Raw genomic sequence first — 18,078 nt, 5'->3', positions numbered from 1 at the left:
TGCCAGGATGGCTCTCTCGCCTCTGGAATGCCAAGCACACCCACCCCACCTCTACCAGGGGCCCTGAGACTTTGTGACCCATAGTCAGGATTTCCAAGTGAGTGGGACTGGAGTGCAGGAATTGGGTCTGTCCTACTCACTAATATATCTTTCACCAGCAGCAGGCACATATGTTGTAAGTACTCAGTAAATATTACCTTAAATAGGGCCAGGCACGGTGGCTCACACCTGTAATCCCAGCACTTGAGGCCTAGGTGAGCAGATCACTTGAAGTCAGGAGTTTGAGACCAGCATGGGCAACATGGTGAAACCCCGTCTCTACTAAAAATACAAAAATTACCTGGGGGTGGTGGCACACACCTGTAATTCCAGCTACTCGAGAGGCTGAGGCAAGAGAATCACTTGAACCTGGAAAATGAAGGTTGCCGTGAGCTGGGATCGTGCCACTGCACTCCAGCCTGGGTGACAAAGCGAGACTGTCTCAAAAAATAAAAATATTACCTTAAATAATTAGAGACTGGCTAGGCGTGGTGGCTCATGGCTATAATCCCAGCACTTTGAGAGGCCGAGATGGGTGGATAACTGAGGTCAGGAGTTTAAGACCATCATGGCCAACATGGTGAAACCCCATCTCTACTAAAAACACAACCATTAGCTGGGCGTGGTGGTGCACACCTGTAATCCCAGCTTCTTGCGAGGCTGAGGCAGGAGAATTGCTTGAACCTGGGAGGTGGAGGTTGCAGTGAGCTGAGATGGTGCCATTGCACTCCAGCCTAGGCAAGAGTGACTCTCTCAAAAATGAATAAATAGGTTGGGCACAGCGGCTCACACCTGTAATCCCAGCGCTTTGGGAGGCCAAGGCAGGTGTATCACCTGAAGTCAGGAGCTCAAGACCAGCCTGGCCAACATGGTGAAACCGCGTCTCTATTAAAAATGCAAAAATTAGCCTGGCATGGTGGCTCATGCCTGTAGTCCCAACTACTCGGGAGGCTGAGGCAGGAGAATCACTTGAACCCGGGAGGCGGAGGTTTCAGTGAGCTGAGATCACACCACTGCACTCCAGCCTGGGCAACAGAGCAAGACTCCACTTCAAATAAATAAATAAATAGAGACAGAAGGAATTTTGGACTCCCCAAGTCACAACAGAGAGAGGAGGGACAGGCAACCCTGGACCCCCAGGTCAGTGACACGTGTACTCTGTGCTCTCAGACCAGGCCTGCCTCCCGGAGTGATAAGCCTTGTTAACATGACTAAGGTCACTGGGAATGAGGCAAGCCCAGACCCAAAAGAATCTGCTGGGCCACCCAGCAGTCACATCATTACACCTGTGCATTCCTCACCTGCAGCTGCCTTCCCCACCCTCAGCAAAACCTCATCATTAATGTTTCTGTCTTCCTATCTACCCTTTTTTTTTTGAGACAGAGTTTCGCTCTTGTTGCCCAGGCTGGAGTGCAATGGTACCATCTCGGCTCACCGCAACCTCTGCCTCCCAGGTTCAAATGATTCTCCTGCCTCAACCTCCCGAGTAGCTGGGATTATAGGCATGTGCCCCTAACAGGCCCAGCTAGTTTTGTATTTTTAGTAGAAACAGGGTTTCTCCATGTTGGTCAGGCTGGTCTCAAACTCCCGACCTCCCGTGATCTGCCTGCCTCAGCCTCCCAAAGTGCTGGGATTACAGGCATGAGCCACCACGCCCAGCCTTCCTATCTACTCTCTTTGTCCACAACTCCACTGTAAGACCCAGAGGTGCAAGAGTTGGGTCTCAGCCCTGTTTTCCCTTGCTACTAGGGCTCAAGGAATGCAGGAGTAGGTGTTAGATCCCACAGCCCTTCCAGGAGCTGTTAGCAGCTGGATTCATGTGGATTTTATTAGAAAGTTGTTGCCCAGTGAAGTGCAGAAGATTGGAAGTGAAGGGGCATTGGCAGAGGTCAGCCTGGATTACCAGGGTCAAGAACAGCCACCCCCAAAGGAAGAAAAGACAACTCGCCCAGGTCTTAAGCAGACTTCCAGATGTTTTTAGTCCCCAGTTCTCCGTGCAGACAGGGCAAAAGTACTAGTGAACAGGATCTTGGAGCACAGTCAGGGGCCTGAATGGTTTTGTTCCTCACCCCTCTGAGCAGCATTCTCTTTAGGAGGCCTGCTGCATGAAGTTTTTGGAGCTTAATGTTCTTTTTCCAGGCCAGCAGGGACCACGTCGCACTGATTTAATAAATGCCTGCTGGGCAGTAGTGCCAAACCACAGACGAGCTGCCTCCTAACAAGGGCTGGCCGGCTCTGCACTCTCAGAATGGGAGGCTGTGGAATCTCAAGTCTAAGACCTCATACATCAAAGTTGGAAGGAACCTGGAAAATGACCTGATTTGGCTGCTCATTTTTATTGCTGGGAAAATTGAGACTTAACAAGATAGATGGCCCTGGCAGTATCTATAGATGGGGTGCTTTGAAGAGGGGGTGCCAGAGAGAAGACTGCTTTAGAATATATATAGCTTTGGAGTCAATCCTCTGGGCCTTACAGAGTGTTCCATTAAAATGTAGGTACTTTGGTGAAGAGGTCCCCCGTAAGTTGTATTCTTTTTTTTGAGAAGGAGTCTCGCTCTGTTGCCCAGGCTGGAGTGCAGTGGCACCATCTTGGCTCACTGCAATCTCCACCTCCCAGGTTCACACCATTCTCCTGCCTCAGCCTCCCAAGTAGCTGGGACTACAGGCGCCCGCCACCATGCCCAGCTAATTTTTTTTTTTTTTTTTTTTTTTTTGTATTTTTAGTAGAGATGGGGTTTCACCATGTTAGCCAGGATGGTCTCAATCTCATGACCTCGTGATCCACCCACCTCGGCCTCCCAAAGTGCTGGGATTGCAGGTGTGAGCCACTGCGCCCGGCTGTAAGTTGTATTCTTTGCAGGAATAACTGACAGTAGGGTGGGACTAAAGCATGTTATGGGAGGTGGATGAGGGTAGGAGAGAGAGGAGCTGAGATTAGGATGTGGCAGGTGAGTAGGCTTTGACAACATCACCACTTTGCTTTTGGCCAGTGGGGCTTGTTCAACCTGAACTCAGACCCCAGAGCATTACAAAGCCCAACTCCCGTGCCCCACCGCACCCCCCCCCCCACCACCACCACTGGCAGAGCAGCACTCTGCTGATGCTGCACTTTGGGTTAGGCCAGGCCTCAGGGAGACCTCAGCAGAGTTGTACCAGTTCAGGAGATGCTTCCATGTTGAAGTTTTCCTCCAGAGAATGGGGCTGGTCAGAACTAATCTAAAATTGGAGGAGAGCCCTGCCCCAGCCCCTCTGAGGGAGAGCTCTCCCCTGGGACCTCAGCCAGTTTACCAGCTCTTTGGCTGTCAGAGTCCCAGAGTTCTAGAGTCCAGTCTTTCCCAGCTTCTTTCGTTCTTTTTTTTTTTTTCAAGAGATGGAGTCTCACTCTGTTGCCCAAGCTGGAGTGAAATGGCGCGGTCTCAGCTCACTGCAATCTCCACCTCCCGGGTTCAAGCAATTCTCCTGCCTCAGCCCCCCGCAAGTAGCTGGGATGACAGGCACCCACCACCGTGCCCAGCTAATTTTTGTATTTTTTAGTAGAGGCGGGGTTTCACCATGTTGGCCAGGCTGGTTTTGAACCCCTGACCTCAGGTGATCTGCCTGTTTGGCCTCCCAAAGTGCTGGCCCAGGTTCTTTTTTTTTGTGGGGGGGACAGAGTCTCTCTCTGTTCCCTAGGCTGGAGTGCAGTAGTGCAATCTCGGCTCACTGCAAGCTCCGCCTCCCGTGGCCCAGGTTCTTTATGTAGAGTTTCAGTGAATCCACTGAAGTGATTCACTCACTGAAGTGAAGTGAGCAGGGCAAGCAAAGAGATTGCTGATGTGGTCATCTTTATACTCCACAGGAGTTTCCCTGGGGAATAAGCTTAGGGAATGGGGAGCTAGAAGAGCATCTTGCTCCATCATGGGGTTGCCTCCAGAGTGTAGCCTATTGCTTCTTTTTACAGGGATCAGAAGAAAGATGACCAAGGTTGGGCATGTGGCATTGGCTCACACCTGTAATCCCAGCACTTTGGGAGGCAGAGGCAGGAGGATCACTTGAGCCCAGGAGTTAGAGACCAGCCTGGGCAATATAGTGAGACTCCATCTCTACCAAAAAAAAAAAAAAAAATTAGCCAGGCATGGTGGTGTGTACCTGTAGACCCAGCTACTCAGGAGACTGAGGAGGGGAGAAATGCTTAAGCCCAGGAGGGTGAGGCTGCAGTGAACCAAGATTGTGCCACTGCACTCCAGCCTGGGTGCTAGAGTGAGACCCTTATCTCAAAATTAATTAATTTTTTTTTTTTTTTGAGACGGAGTCTTGCTCTGTCACCTAGGCTGGAGTGGAGTGGCGCAACCTCAACTCACTGCAGCCTCTGCCTTCTGGGTTCAAGTGATTCTCCTGCCTCAGCCTCCTGAGTAGCTGGGTCTACAGGTACACACGACCACACCCAGCTAATTTTTTTTTGTATTTTTAGTAGAGACAGGGTTTCACCATGTTAACCAGGATGGCCTCGATCACCTGACCTCGTGATGTGATCTGCCCGCCTTGGCCTCCCAAAATGCTGGGATTATAGGCGTGAGCCACCTTGCCCAACCAATTAATTTTTTAAAAAAAGGAAGAAGAAGAAAAATGACCAGTCCTTCCCAAGTTCTCCATAGAGGGTGACTTAGGGAAGGAGCCTAGGCAGAACCACAGTTTGGAGAGGAGCAGCCTCTGGCTTGAGATACCTTTGTTTAAACATTTATGTCATCACTTTTGTGGCTCCTAAAGTCCTGCCTCCTTCAAATAGCTTTCCCAGGATACTCAGAAATTGCTGGTTTCCGTTTCCCTTATGGCTACTTCCCCTCTCTCAAAACTCATCTGGCACCTTAGGAAGTTGCTTCATTAAAAAAAAGAAAAAATCTGTATCCAGTATGACCGTTGCTCCTTTAGTTCAGGGGTCCCCTCCCACCCACCCTCTCAAGATGACCAGTGTTGGCTGGGCATAGTGGCTTACACCTGTAATCCCAGCACTTTGGGAGGCCGAGGTGGGTGGATCACCAGAGGTCAGGAGTTCGAGACCAGCCTGGCCAACATGATGAAACCCTGTCTCTACTAAAAAATACAAAATATTAGCCGGGAGTGGTGGCAGACGCCTCTAATCCCAGCTACTCGGGAGGCTAAGGCAGGAGAATCGCTTGAACCCAGGAGATGGAGGTTGCAGTGAGCCGAGATTGTGCCACTACACTCCAGCCTGGGCAACAGAGTGAGACTTTGCCTCAAAAACAAAACAAAACAAAACAAAAAAAAGATTACCAGTGTCGTTGGCCCTCCAACCCTAGGCCTTTTCCTCCCTGCCTATCTCATGTGCACTGTGTCTCAGACACTCTCAAAGACCATCATTCTCAGACACACGTGCTGAGGCAAAAGGCACAGGTCTGAGAGAAGCCGCATGGAGTGATGGTCTGGTGTTTATGTCTGGCTCTGTCACTACCTGGATACGTGATCTTGGGCAAGCTCTGAACCTCTCTGGACCTTATTTTCCTCATTACAACAAGGGAGTTGGACAAGATGATCTCAATGGTTTCTTCCAGATCTGACAACCTGTAGGATTGGATTTGAATTTTGACTCCTCAGATTACTGTGTAAAGATCAAAGCTTCGATAGATGCTTCCTCTGTTTGATTATTCTATTTTTCTAAGACACTCTAGTTTTCTAATTTGAAGTTCAAAGTGCTAAGTGTAAAGTTATTCAGTAAGTATTGCTTAGAATAGTATATAATTTTATATACCTGAATACCCATTACCAGGGATTAATAAACTTTGACACATGCATGATATGAAATATTATGCAGCCATAAGAAAAAAATAGGATGGTGCTTACATAGAAACTTTGTACCTATTAAAATTTAAACTTAGGCCAGGCGCAGTGGCTCATGCCTATAATCCCAACACTTTGGGAGGCCAAGGCAGGTGGATCACGAGGTCAGGAGTTCAAGACCAGCCTGGCCAAAATGGTGAAACCCCCTCTCTACTAAAAATACAAAAATTAGCTGAGCATGGTGGCACGCGCCTGTAGTCCTAGCTATTTGGGAGGCTGAGGCAGAGAATTGCTTGTACCCGGGAGGTGAAGGTTGCAGTGAGCCAAGATCATGCCATTGCACTCCAGCCTGGGCAACAGAGCTGGACTCCATTTCAAAAAAATAAATAAATAAGAACAAAAGCAAAATGCCATATGCGGGGCTATCTGGCCACCAGTGGAATCAGGGGTCTGACGCAGTGTGGTGGCCAGCTGGGCCAGGATAGGGGATGCAGCAGTCAGCCGTGTTGCTCTTTGCAGCACTTTGGCTTTCTTTCTTTTTTTCTTTCTTTCATTTCCCACACTACACCGATGTAGAGTTTTGCTTTCTTGAGTGGATGTTGAAGGTGATGATGACGACTCCCAGGACAAACGCCAGGCCAAAGGGCTGAAGCCAACATGGCTGTCTGAAATTGGTTCGGTAAAGGAAGAGAATAATGTTGTGCTGCCTTCTTGACCTAATCGCCACTTCTAGTGGAGCTATAATAGTACACCTGTTGGAAGGTGAGAATAGCATAAACTCTGTCTTCCAAACTATTTCTTTTACATTTCTTCCATCACTCCTACCCAAGATCATGCATAGTATTTATTCCCAAGGACATATGGGCACTTATCTTTCTCTAGTCAGTTGAATGTCTTTTCCAATGGTCTAGCTTCTCTGGCAGGAGTCAGAGAATTACAATGTGAAGAACAATTGTGCAACTCTGTTTAAAAGTTAGGTATGAGAATTGGGGTCATTTTAATATGGACTGGATATTAGATCATATTAGGGAATTATTAATTTTCTTAGATACGAAAAACAGTTGTGTAGGAAAATGGCCTTAGGAAATGCATGCTGAAGAATTTAGGATGTAGTGTCACAATGTCAGTAAGTAATGCAACTTTGAAATGGTTCAGGCCGGGTGTCTCATGCCTGTAATCCCCCACTTGAGGAGGCTGAGGTAGGAGGATCACTTGAGCCCAGGAGCTTGAGACCAGCCTGAGCAACATACTGAGACCCTGTCTCTCCAAAAAAAAAAAAAAAAAAAGTTAAAAAAAAATTAGGCAGGCATAGTGGCACATGCCTGCAGTCTCAGCTTCTCAGAAAGCTGAGGTGGGAGGATTGCTTGAGGTTGAGATTGCAGTGAGCCATGACTATGCCACTGTACTCTACCCTGGGAGCGAGACCCTACCTTAAAAAAAAAAAAAAAAAAAAAAGTGGTTCAGAAAAAAAATTCACACATGCATAAATAAGGCAAATATATCAAAACTTTAACAACTGTTGACTCAAGATGGTGATATATGGGTGCTCATGATACTAGGCTTAATTTTTCTGTATATATGAAGTTTTTCATGAGAAAATTTGGGAAACGATGAGTGTGAATGTGGTCTCAACTAGGCAATAAAACTATGCATTTAAAAAAAGGCAGGAAGAGGCCAGGGACAGTGGCTCACACCTGTAATCTCAGTACTTTGGGAGGCTGAGGCAGTATGATTGTTTAAACCCAGGAGTTCGAGAACAGCTTGGGAAACATGATGAGAACTCGTCTCTACAAAAAAAATTTTAAAAATTAGCTGGGCATCGTGGTGCATGCCTGTGGGTCCCAGCTTCTCAGGAGGCTGAAGCAGGAGGATTGCTTGAGCCTGGGAAGTCGAGGCTGCAGTGAGCCAAGATTGTACCACTGCACTCCAGCCTGGGCAACAGAGTAAGACCCTGTCTCAAAAAAAAAAAAAAAGGCAAGAAGACAGCTGGGCACTGTGGTATGCCTGGGATGCTAAGGTGGGATGACTGATTGAGCCCAGGAGTTCCAGACCAGCCTGGCAACATAGCAAGACCCCATCTCTATAAAAAGGCAAGAAAGGAATTGTTAAGATTGGTTGATTTGGGATGTGGAGACAGGGGTGATATTGTCATCTTCTTTCTACTTTTATGAATTTTTCAAATTTTCTATAATGACAATGTGTTGCCTTTGTAGAAATGATGACTTTTAAAACATTTTATTTCTATTTAGATGTTGTTAAAGTTTGAAAAAGAGACTTTGGGCTGGGCATGGTGGCTCACGCCTGTAATCCCAGCACTTTGGGAGGCCGAGGAGTGTGGATCACCTCAGGTCAGAAGTTCGAGACCAGCCTGGCCAACATGGTGAAACCCTGTCTCTACTGAAAATATAAAAATTAGCCGGGTGTGGTGGCGGGCGCCTGTAATCCCAGCTACTCAGGAGGCTGAGGCAGGAGAATTGCTTGAACCCAGGAGGTGGAGGTTGCAGTGAGCCGAGATTGCGCCACTGCACTCCAATCTGGGTGATAAGAGCGAAACTCTTGTCTCGAAAAAAAAAAAAAAAGACAGAAAAAAGAAAAAGAGACTTTGGTCCCTCTGTGGAAAAAAATAAAACAAACACTGATTTGACATGGGCAGAAAATGTTTAAAGGCTAGCCAAGTGCTTTGTGAGCCGAAGTAATTTTTAACAGAACTTATGCTTCATAAGACTGGGAGATAGGAAAGGCAGTGGGGGGCGGGGTGGGGGCTGACAAAGAGAAAGTAAAATCTGTCCCCAGTTTGAAGAGGACATTCAGGTCACAGTTATTCCTTACAGCTAGAACCAGAATTCTCTGTTTCTATTTTCATTCTGGCAGGCTTTTAAAAAATGAAATATATTGGCTGGGCGCAGTGGCTCATGCCTGAAATCTGAGCACTTTGGGAGGCCGAGGCGGACGGATCACGAGGTCAGGAGTTCGAGATCAGCCTGACCAACAGGTGAAACCCTGTCTCTACTAAAAATACAAAAATTAGCTGAGCATGGTGGTGTGCACCTGTACTCTCAGCTACTTGGGAGGCTGAGGCAGCAGAATTGCTTGAACCTGGGAGGCAGAGGTTGCAGTGAGCTGAGATTGTACCACTGCACTCCAGCCTGGCGACAAAGCAAGACTCCATCTAAAAAAAAAAAAAAAAAAAGAAAGAAAGAAATAGAATTCATGTATCATGGCCAGGCATGGTGGCTCACACCTGTAATCCTAGCACTTTGGGAGACTGAGGAGGGTGGATCATTTGAGCCCAGGAGTTTGAGACCAGTCTGGGCAATATGGCAAAACCCTGTCTCTACAAAAAATATGAAAATTAGCTGGGCATGGTGAAATGTGCCTGTAGTCCCAGCTACTTGGGAGGCTGAAGTGGGAAGATCAGTTGAGCTCTGGGAGGTGGAGGCTGGGTTGCAGTGAGCTCACATCATGCCACTGCAGTCCAGCCTGGGCGACAGAGGAAGAAACTGTCTTTAAAAAATTCATATATCACAAAATTTACATTTTTAAAGAACACAATTCAGTAGTTTTTAGTTTATTTACAAGGTTGTGTAATCATCAACACCATTAACTAATTCTAGAAGATTCTCATCACCCCAAAAAGAAATCCCCATACCCATTAGCAATCACCCTCAATCCCCCAACCACTCTCAAACCCTCCAGTTCCTGGCTACCGCTGCCTACTTTCTATCTATGTCTGGACATTTCATATAAATAGAATCATGGCCGGGTGTGGTGGCTCACACCTGTAATCTCAGCACTCTGGGAGGCTGAGGCGGGCGGATCACCTGAGATCAGGAGTGCGAGACCAGCCTGGCCAACATGATGAAACCCCATCTCTACTTAAAGTACAAAAAATTAGCTGGGCGTGGTGGTATGCATCTGTAAATCCCACCTACTCAGGAGGCTGAGGCAGGAGAATCGCTTGAACCTGGGAGGCAGAGGTTGTAGTGAGCCGAGATCACGCCATTGCACTCCAGACTGGGGGGGACAAGAGCAAGACTTCGTCTCAAAAAAAAAAAAAAAAAAAAAAAAAAAGAATCATATAATATGGGGCCTCTTGTGTCTGACTTCTTTCAGTTAGCATAGTGTTTTCAAGGTTTATCCATGTTACAGTATGTATTATTACTTTATTCCATATTTATTATTATACAGCCTTGTTGAGATATAATTCATATACCATACAAGTCACCTATTTAAAGTGAAGTGTAGGCCCAGCGCGGTGGCTCATGCCTGTGATCTGAGCACTTTGGGAGGCCGAGGCAGGTGGATCACCTGAGATCAGGAGTTCGAGACCAACCTGGCCAACATGGTGAAACCCTGTCTCTACTAAAAATACAAAAATTAGCCAGGCATGGTGGCAGGCACCTGTAATCCCAACTACTCAGGAGGCTGAGGCAGGAGAATTGCTTGAACCCAGGAGGCAGAGGTTGCAGTGAGCTGAGATCGTGCCACTGCACTCTAGCCTGGGTGACAGAGCGAAACTCCCTCTAAAATAATAATAATAATAATAATAATAATAATAAAATGAAGTGTACAATTCAAAAGTTTTAATATATTCATAGAGTTGTGCAACCATTACAATCAATTTTAGAACATTTTCATCACCCCCCAAAGAAGAAAACTATACCTATTAGCAGCCACTCCTCATTTCCCCCAAACCTTTCCAGCTTCAACTTTTACATTGCCACCAGCAATGTATACAGGTTCCAATATCTTTATATCTGCACCAACATCTGTTATTATCTGTCTTTTTTATTATAGTCACTTTATTTGGTGTAAATTGGTATCCCATTGTGGTTTTGGTTTGCATTGTCTTAATGGCTAATTATTTTGAGCATTTTTTTTTTTTTGAGACAGAGTCTCGCTCTGTCGCCTAGGCTGGAGTGCAGTGGCGTGATCTTGGTTCACTGCAACCTCCGCCTCTCGGGTTCAAGCGATTCTTCTGCCTCAGCCTCCCAGATAGCTGGGACTACAGGCGTCCGCCACCTGGCTAATTTTTGTACTTTTAGTAGAGATGGGGTGTCACCATATTGGCCAGGCTGGTCTCGAACTCCTTACCTCATGATCTGCCCGCCTTGGCCTCCCAAAATGCTGGGATTACAGGCGTGAGCACTGCACCTGGCCTATTGTGAGCATTTTTTCCTGTACTTATTAGCCATTTGCTTGTCTTCTTAGAAGAAATGTCTAATCAAATCCTTTGCCTATTTTTAAGTTGGATTATTTGTCCTTTTACTATTGAATTGCAAGAGTTCTTTATGTACTCTAGATTCAAATCCCTTATCAGATATATAAGTTGCAAAATTTTCTCCCATTCTGCAGACTATCTTTTTACTTTCTTGATGTTGTCCTTTGAAGCACAACAGTTTTTAATTTTAATGATGTTAAATTGGTCTGTTTTTTTCTGTTGTTGCTTATATTTTATTGTCCCATCTAAGACACCAATGCCTAATATAAGGTCATGAAGATTTAGATGTATGTTTTCTTCTAAGAGTTTTATAGCTTTAGCTCTTACATTCATGTCTGTGATCCATTGGAATTAATTTTTGTATATGATGTGAGGTAGAGGATCCAGCTTTGTATTTTTTTTAATGTGAATACAGTATTCAGTTGTCTTGGCATCAGTTGTTGAAAAGACAATTCTTTCCTCCACTGAAGTGTCTAGGCACCCTTGCCAAAATTCATTTGACCATGAATGTGAAGATTTGTTTCTGGGTGCCCAATTCTGTTCCATTGCACTATATGTCTATCCTTATGCCATTACCATACTGTTGTTATATTTTATTTTATTTTATATTTTATATATTTTATTTTATTTTATTTTATTTTATCTTATTTTATTTTATTTTATAGATGGGTTCTTGCTATATTGCCCAGCTGGTCTCAAATTCCTGGGCTCAAGCTATTCTCTGACCTCAGCCTGCCAAGTAGCTGAGACTACAGGCCTGTGCCATTTTTGGTTTGTTCATCACTAGTGTATAGAAATACAAATGACTTTCATATTTTTTTCCTGCAACACTGCTGAACTTGTTTATTAGTTCTAATGGCTTAGTTGTAGATTCCTTAGGACTTTCTAAATATAAGATCACATCATAAAGAGATAGTTTTACTTTTTCCTTTCCAAATTAGATTCCCTTTATTTCTTTTTCTTGCCTAATTGCCCTGGCTGGCAAATCCAGTACAACCTTGAAAGTAAATGATGAGAGTGACATTCTTATCTAGTTCTTGATGTTATGGGAAAAACTTTCAGTTTTTAACCATTAAATATGATGTTAGCTGTGGGTTTTTTGTAGATACTGTTTATCAGATTGAGGAAGTTCCCATTTTATCCTGGTTTGTTGAGTGCTTTTTTTTAATCATGAAAAGGTGTTGGATTTTGTCACTTTTTTTTCTGCATCTGAGATAATCATGTGTTTTTGTCTTTTACATGATCAATATGGGGTGTTACACTGATTGCTTTTTGGATGTTGAACCAACCTTGCATTCCTGGGATAAATCCCACCTGGTCTTGGTGTATAATCCTTTTTTTATGCTGTTAGATTCAGTCAGTGTGCTAGTATTTTTTTTTTTTTTTTTTTGAGATGGAGTCTCACTCTGTTGCCCAGGCTGGAGTGCAGTGGCACGATCTTGGCTCACTCTGCCTCTTGGATTCAAGCAACTCCCTGCCTTAGCCTCCCTAGTAGCTGGGATTACAGGCACCCACCACCATGCCCAGCTAATTTTTGTATTTTTAGTAGAGATGGGGTTTCACTGTCTTGGCTAGGCTGGTCTTGAACTCCTAACCTCAGGTGATCCACCTGCCTCAGCCTCCCAAAGTGCTGGGATTACAGGCATGAGCCACAACGCCTGGCCTCAGTGTGCTAGTATTTTATTGAGGATGCTTGCATCTACACCTGACACTTGAAAAACTTGGGGGTTGGGGTGCCAAGCCCCCACACTGTTGAAAATCCATGTATAACTTTTGACCCCCTCTAAACTTAACTATGCCTAGATTTACATGAGTAAAAAATTTAAAAACTTAACTACTAATAGTGTACTGTTAACCAGAAGCCTTACTGATAACATAAACAGTTGATTGACACATATTTTGTATGTTATATGTATTATATACTATATTCTTACAATAAAGTAAGCTAGAGCAAAGAAAATGTTATTAAGAAAGTCATATGGAAGAGAAAAGGGATTTATTATTTATTAAGTACAAATGGATAATCATAAAGGTCTTTGTCATCTTCATGTTGAGTAGGCTGGGGAGAAAGAGGAAGAGAAGGGGTTCACCTTGCTGTCTCAGGGGTGGCAGAGGGGGAAGAAAATCTGCATATAAGTGGACCTGCACAGTTCAAACCCATGTTGGTCAAGGGTCAACTGTATATTCATAAAGGCTATTGGTTTGTAGTTTGTTTTCTTTGTGATGTCTTTGATTATGGTTATCAGGGTAATACTGACTTCATAGAATGAATTGAGAAGCATTCCCTCCCCTTCTATTTTTTGGAAGAGCTTGAAGTATTGGTGTAATTTTTCTTTAAATATTGATAGAATTCACCAGTGAACCCATCTGGTGTTTCTTTGTGAGAGTTTTTTAAATGGCTAATTTAATCTATTTACTTTTTATACATCTGTTCAGTTTTCTGTTCCTTCTTCAGTCAGTTTCTGTAATTTGTGCCTTTCTAGGAATGTATCCCTTTCATCTATTTTATCTAATTTGTTGGCATATACCTATTGATAGCATTGCCTTATAATCCATTTTTATTTCTGTAAGATTGGTACTAATGTCCCTTCTTTTGTTCCTAATTTTAGTAATTTTAGTCTCTCTTTCACTAATCAGCGTAGCTAGAGGTTTATCAATTTTGTTAATCTTTTAAAAGAACCAACTTTTGTTCTTATTGATTTTTCCCTATTGTTTTCCTGTACTCTATTTCATTTATTTACACTCTAGTCTTTATTATTTTCTTCTTTCTATTTGTTTTGGGACTTAATTTGCTCTTCTTTTTCTAGTTTCTCAACATGGAAGCCTAGGTTATTGATTTGAAATCTTTCTTCTTTTTCTTCATCTTCATCTTCATCTTCGTCTTCGTCTCTGTCTCTGTCTCCGTCTCCTCCTTCTTCTTCCTTCCTCCTTCCTCCTTCCTGCTTCCTCCTTCCTCCTTCTTCCTTCTTCCTTCTTCAATGGGTTTTGTTATGTTATCCAAGATAGTATCGAATTTCTAGGCTGAAGTGATCTTCTAGCTCGGCCTCTGGAGTAGCTGGAATTACAGCCACATGCCACAGTGCCTGGCATGAAATCTTTCTTGTTAAAAAAAACTATATTCTTATTTTTCCCTGGTATACAATACATATTAAGTATATTGCCATGCTATGTAATAGATCCACAGAACTAATTCATCTGTTCCAACTAAAACTTTGTACCCTTTGACCAACACCTTCCCATTCCTCCCAGCCTCTGGCAGTGACCATTCTACTCTCTGTATCTTGAGTATGACTTATTTTTAGACTCTACATATAAATGAGATCTTATAGTATTTGTCTTTCTGTGCCTAGCTTATTTCACTTAACATGATGTCCTCCAAATTCATCCAATACAAATGACAGTATTTCCTTCTTTTAAATGGCTGAGTAGCATTCCATTATGTAAATATGCCACACTTTCTTTATCCATTCCTTTACTGGTGGATACTTAGGTTGATTCCATATCTTGCCTATTGTGAATAATGCTTCAGTGAACATAGGATTGTAGATATCTCTTCAACATACTGATTTCATTTCCTTTGGCTATATACCCAGAAGTGGGATTGCTGGATCATCTGGTAGTTCTATTTTCAACTTTTTTAGAAACCTTCATACTGTTTTCCATAATGTCTTTCTTCTTTTTTGTGATAGGTGTTTACAGCTATAAATCTCCCTCTAAGTACTGCTTTCACTGCCTCACATAAGTTTTAGTGTATTGTCATTTTCACTTATCTTGAAGTATTTTCTTTTTCTTTTTCTTTTTCTTTTTTTTTTTTTTTTGAGATGGAGTCTCACTCTGTCGCCCAGGCTGGAGTGTAGTGGCATGATCACAGCTCATTGCAACCTCTGCTCCCCAGGTTCAAACAATTCTCTGCCTCAGCCTCCCGAGTAGCTGGAATTACAGGTGCCCGCCACCATGCCTGGCTAATTTTTGTATTTTTAGTAGAGACAGGGTTTCACCATCTTGGCTAGGTTGGTCTTGAACTCCTGACCTCAGGTTATCCACCCGCCTCAGCCTCCCAAAGTGCTGGGATTACAGGCATGAGCCACCGCACCTGGCGTATCTCAAAGTATTTTTAAATTTCTCTTGTGATTTATTCTCTGATCACTGCTTATTCAGGAGTCTGTTGTTTAAATTCTACACATTTGTTAATTTCTCCAACTTCCTTCTGTTATTAATTTCTAATTTTATTCCATTGTGACTACGGAATATACTTTGTATGATTTCAGTCCTTTTAATGCATTGAGACTTGTTTTATGGAATAATAGATTATCTACCTTGGAGAATGTTCCATGTGCTCTTGAGAAGAATATATATTCTGTTGTTGCTCATGGAGTATACTATAGATGTATTAGGTCTGGTTGGTTTGTGTTGTTCAAATATTCTATTTCCTTATTGATCTTCTGTCTAGTTGTTCTATGTATTATTGAAAGTGGGGTACGGAAATCTCCAACTATTATTGTTTTTTTTTTTTTTTTTTGCCATGGAAAAACCCTCTTATTTATTTGATTAAACAAAAATAAAATAAGCTGCATAGGAACAATTTTAAAGTCCACAGAGACACCAACCTTGTTTTAGGGCTGCAGTAGTTGATACAGCATCTCCGCTGCCTTCTCCAGCCTACTCTGTGGACCACAGCAATACATTCAAAAGCCTGTTAGCTAACACAGGTATTTTTCAACACTTTTCCACTGGCTCTTCACCTGCTCATTGCCTGTCATACCTGCAGCCTGCAATCATAGCATTTAAGATTTAAAGGTGAAAGCCAAAAGAAAAACAAACAAGAACTCACTTTTGCCTAAAGCTTTGGGGGAAATGTTCATTTCCCCACCCATCCAGTGAATTGACAGAATTCACACCACCATGGCAATACCCAGTTAAAAGAGGCAAAAGGCAGTCAGCACCCCAGAGGAACTTACAGCATGGTTTCTGCAGCCAGAGGAGTTGTTTTGGTAGTACATAGTCCTTGAATCATGTCTGCGTTGGACAAATAAAAATTAAGAGGTTTAACTTAATCATTCTAACATAGGCAACATGCCCATGTTAATCCCCCCAATTCTGCATTTACTTTTTTTCTTAAAAAAATAAAATAAACTCAACTGAATTATATCTTCTGCAGTTAAAAATTAAAGCACTAGGCTGGACGCGGTGGCTCATGCCTGTAATCCCAGCACTTTGGGAGGCCAAGGCGGGCAGATCACCAGGTCGGGAGACTGAGACCATCCTGGCCAACATGGTCTTTTTGTACTACTAAAAGTATAAAAAAATTAGCTGGGCAAGGTGGCCCGTGCCTTTACTCCCAGCTACTTGGGAGGCTGAGGCAGGAGAATATCTTGAACCCAGGAAGCGGAGGTTGCAGTGAGCTGAGATCACGTCACTGCACTCCAGCTTGGCTACAGAGTGAGTCTCTGTCTTAAAAAATAAAAATAAATAAATAAATAAATAAAGCACTAGCTACTTGGGAGGTTGAGGTGGGAGGATCTCTTGAGCCCAGGAGGTCAAGGCTACAGTGAGCCATGATCACACCACTGCACTCCAGCCTCGGCAACATAACAAGATAGATAATAACAAATAAAATAAACAAATAAATAAAGCATTTTGCCAATATAGCACAAGGTCTAATGGACAGTATTAAGCAAGACTCTAAAAAAATACTAACAACCCTCCCATCTACCCAAGTATACCTAACATGCTACTAAAAAACAAAATCCCTTACCAACCCACCTGCATTGATTTCAGGAGAAAAGGAAAAAAGAATGAAATCTTACCACCCTAAAAACAAGATAACCCCAGGAAAAATATTTCTCTGAAGAAAGACAACTACAGAGACTGCTAGAAACATAAAGAATGATTACAGAGCTGGTTATTTAAAGCAAGTAAACACTTTGCTACACACATTAACATTCAGTCGGTGTGCTCTAAGACAGTCTTAAGGAAAATAGTACCCGAGCTTGTAAGTTAATACAATCATTAAAAGAAGGTCTAAGATCATGTGGATACACAAAACTTTCAGAACCATTACTGGTTAAGTGATGATGGCAAACATCCCACCAGGCTGGCTTGTTAACACGTAAGATGAATTTTAAAAACAGACATACTTGAGGAGTCTCTTCACCATGGTATTTATAAGCCAAACTCACGATAATGACAATGGTTTTGGACCCTCCTCTCTTCTAACCAAACCAAAAATTAACTAGGGAAGAAAAGAGGCAGGAGGGCCAATACGGTATATTCTGGTAATGTGCTTCTCAACTTTATCAAGTATTTAATAAACAAGTAAGGGGAAAAAACAACCCATCAACGTGTTACTTTGGTAGAAAACAAAATTAAAACACAAAACAAAAGAGCAACACACAGTTAATCAGTCATTGCTCAGTAAAAATGGTGATTGTCCAATATCATTATTTATATATATATGTATATATGTGTGTATATATATATGTGTGTATATATGTGTGTATATATATATATATATATATTGTTTGTTTGTTTTTGTTTTTGTTTTTGAGATGAAGTCTTGCTCTGTCGCCCAGGCTGGAGTACAATGGAGCGATCTTGGCTAACTGCAACCTCCAGCTCACTGCAACCTCCGCCTCCCGGGTTCAAGCGATTCTCCTGCCTCAGCCTCCTGAGTAGCTGGGATTACAGGTACCCACCACCATGCCCAGCTGATTTTTGTATTTTTAGTAGAGATGGGGTTTCACCATGTTGGTCAGGCTGGTCTTGAACTCCTGACCTCGTGATCTGCCCACCTTGGGCTCCCAAAGTGCTGGGATTACAGGCATGAGCCACTGTGCCACCGCACCCAGCCCCTTTTCTTTTTTATAATAGCGATGGGGTCTCACCATATTGCCTAGGCTGATCTTGAACTCCTGGGCTCAAGCAATCCTCCCACTTCAGCCTCCCAAAGTGCTAGGATTACAGGTGTGAGCCACTACGCCTGGCTGTTGTTATTGAAATGTCTAGTCTGCCTTCAATTCTAACAGTTTTTGCTGTATGTATCT

The sequence above is a fragment of the Pongo pygmaeus genome, chromosome 13 (genome assembly GCF_028885625.2).
Source record: "Pongo pygmaeus isolate AG05252 chromosome 13, NHGRI_mPonPyg2-v2.0_pri, whole genome shotgun sequence".
In the NCBI taxonomy this organism is placed as follows: domain Eukaryota; kingdom Metazoa; phylum Chordata; class Mammalia; order Primates; family Hominidae; genus Pongo; species Pongo pygmaeus.
The sequence above is the reverse complement of the archived record's forward strand: the minus strand, read 5'-3'. Positions refer to the sequence as shown.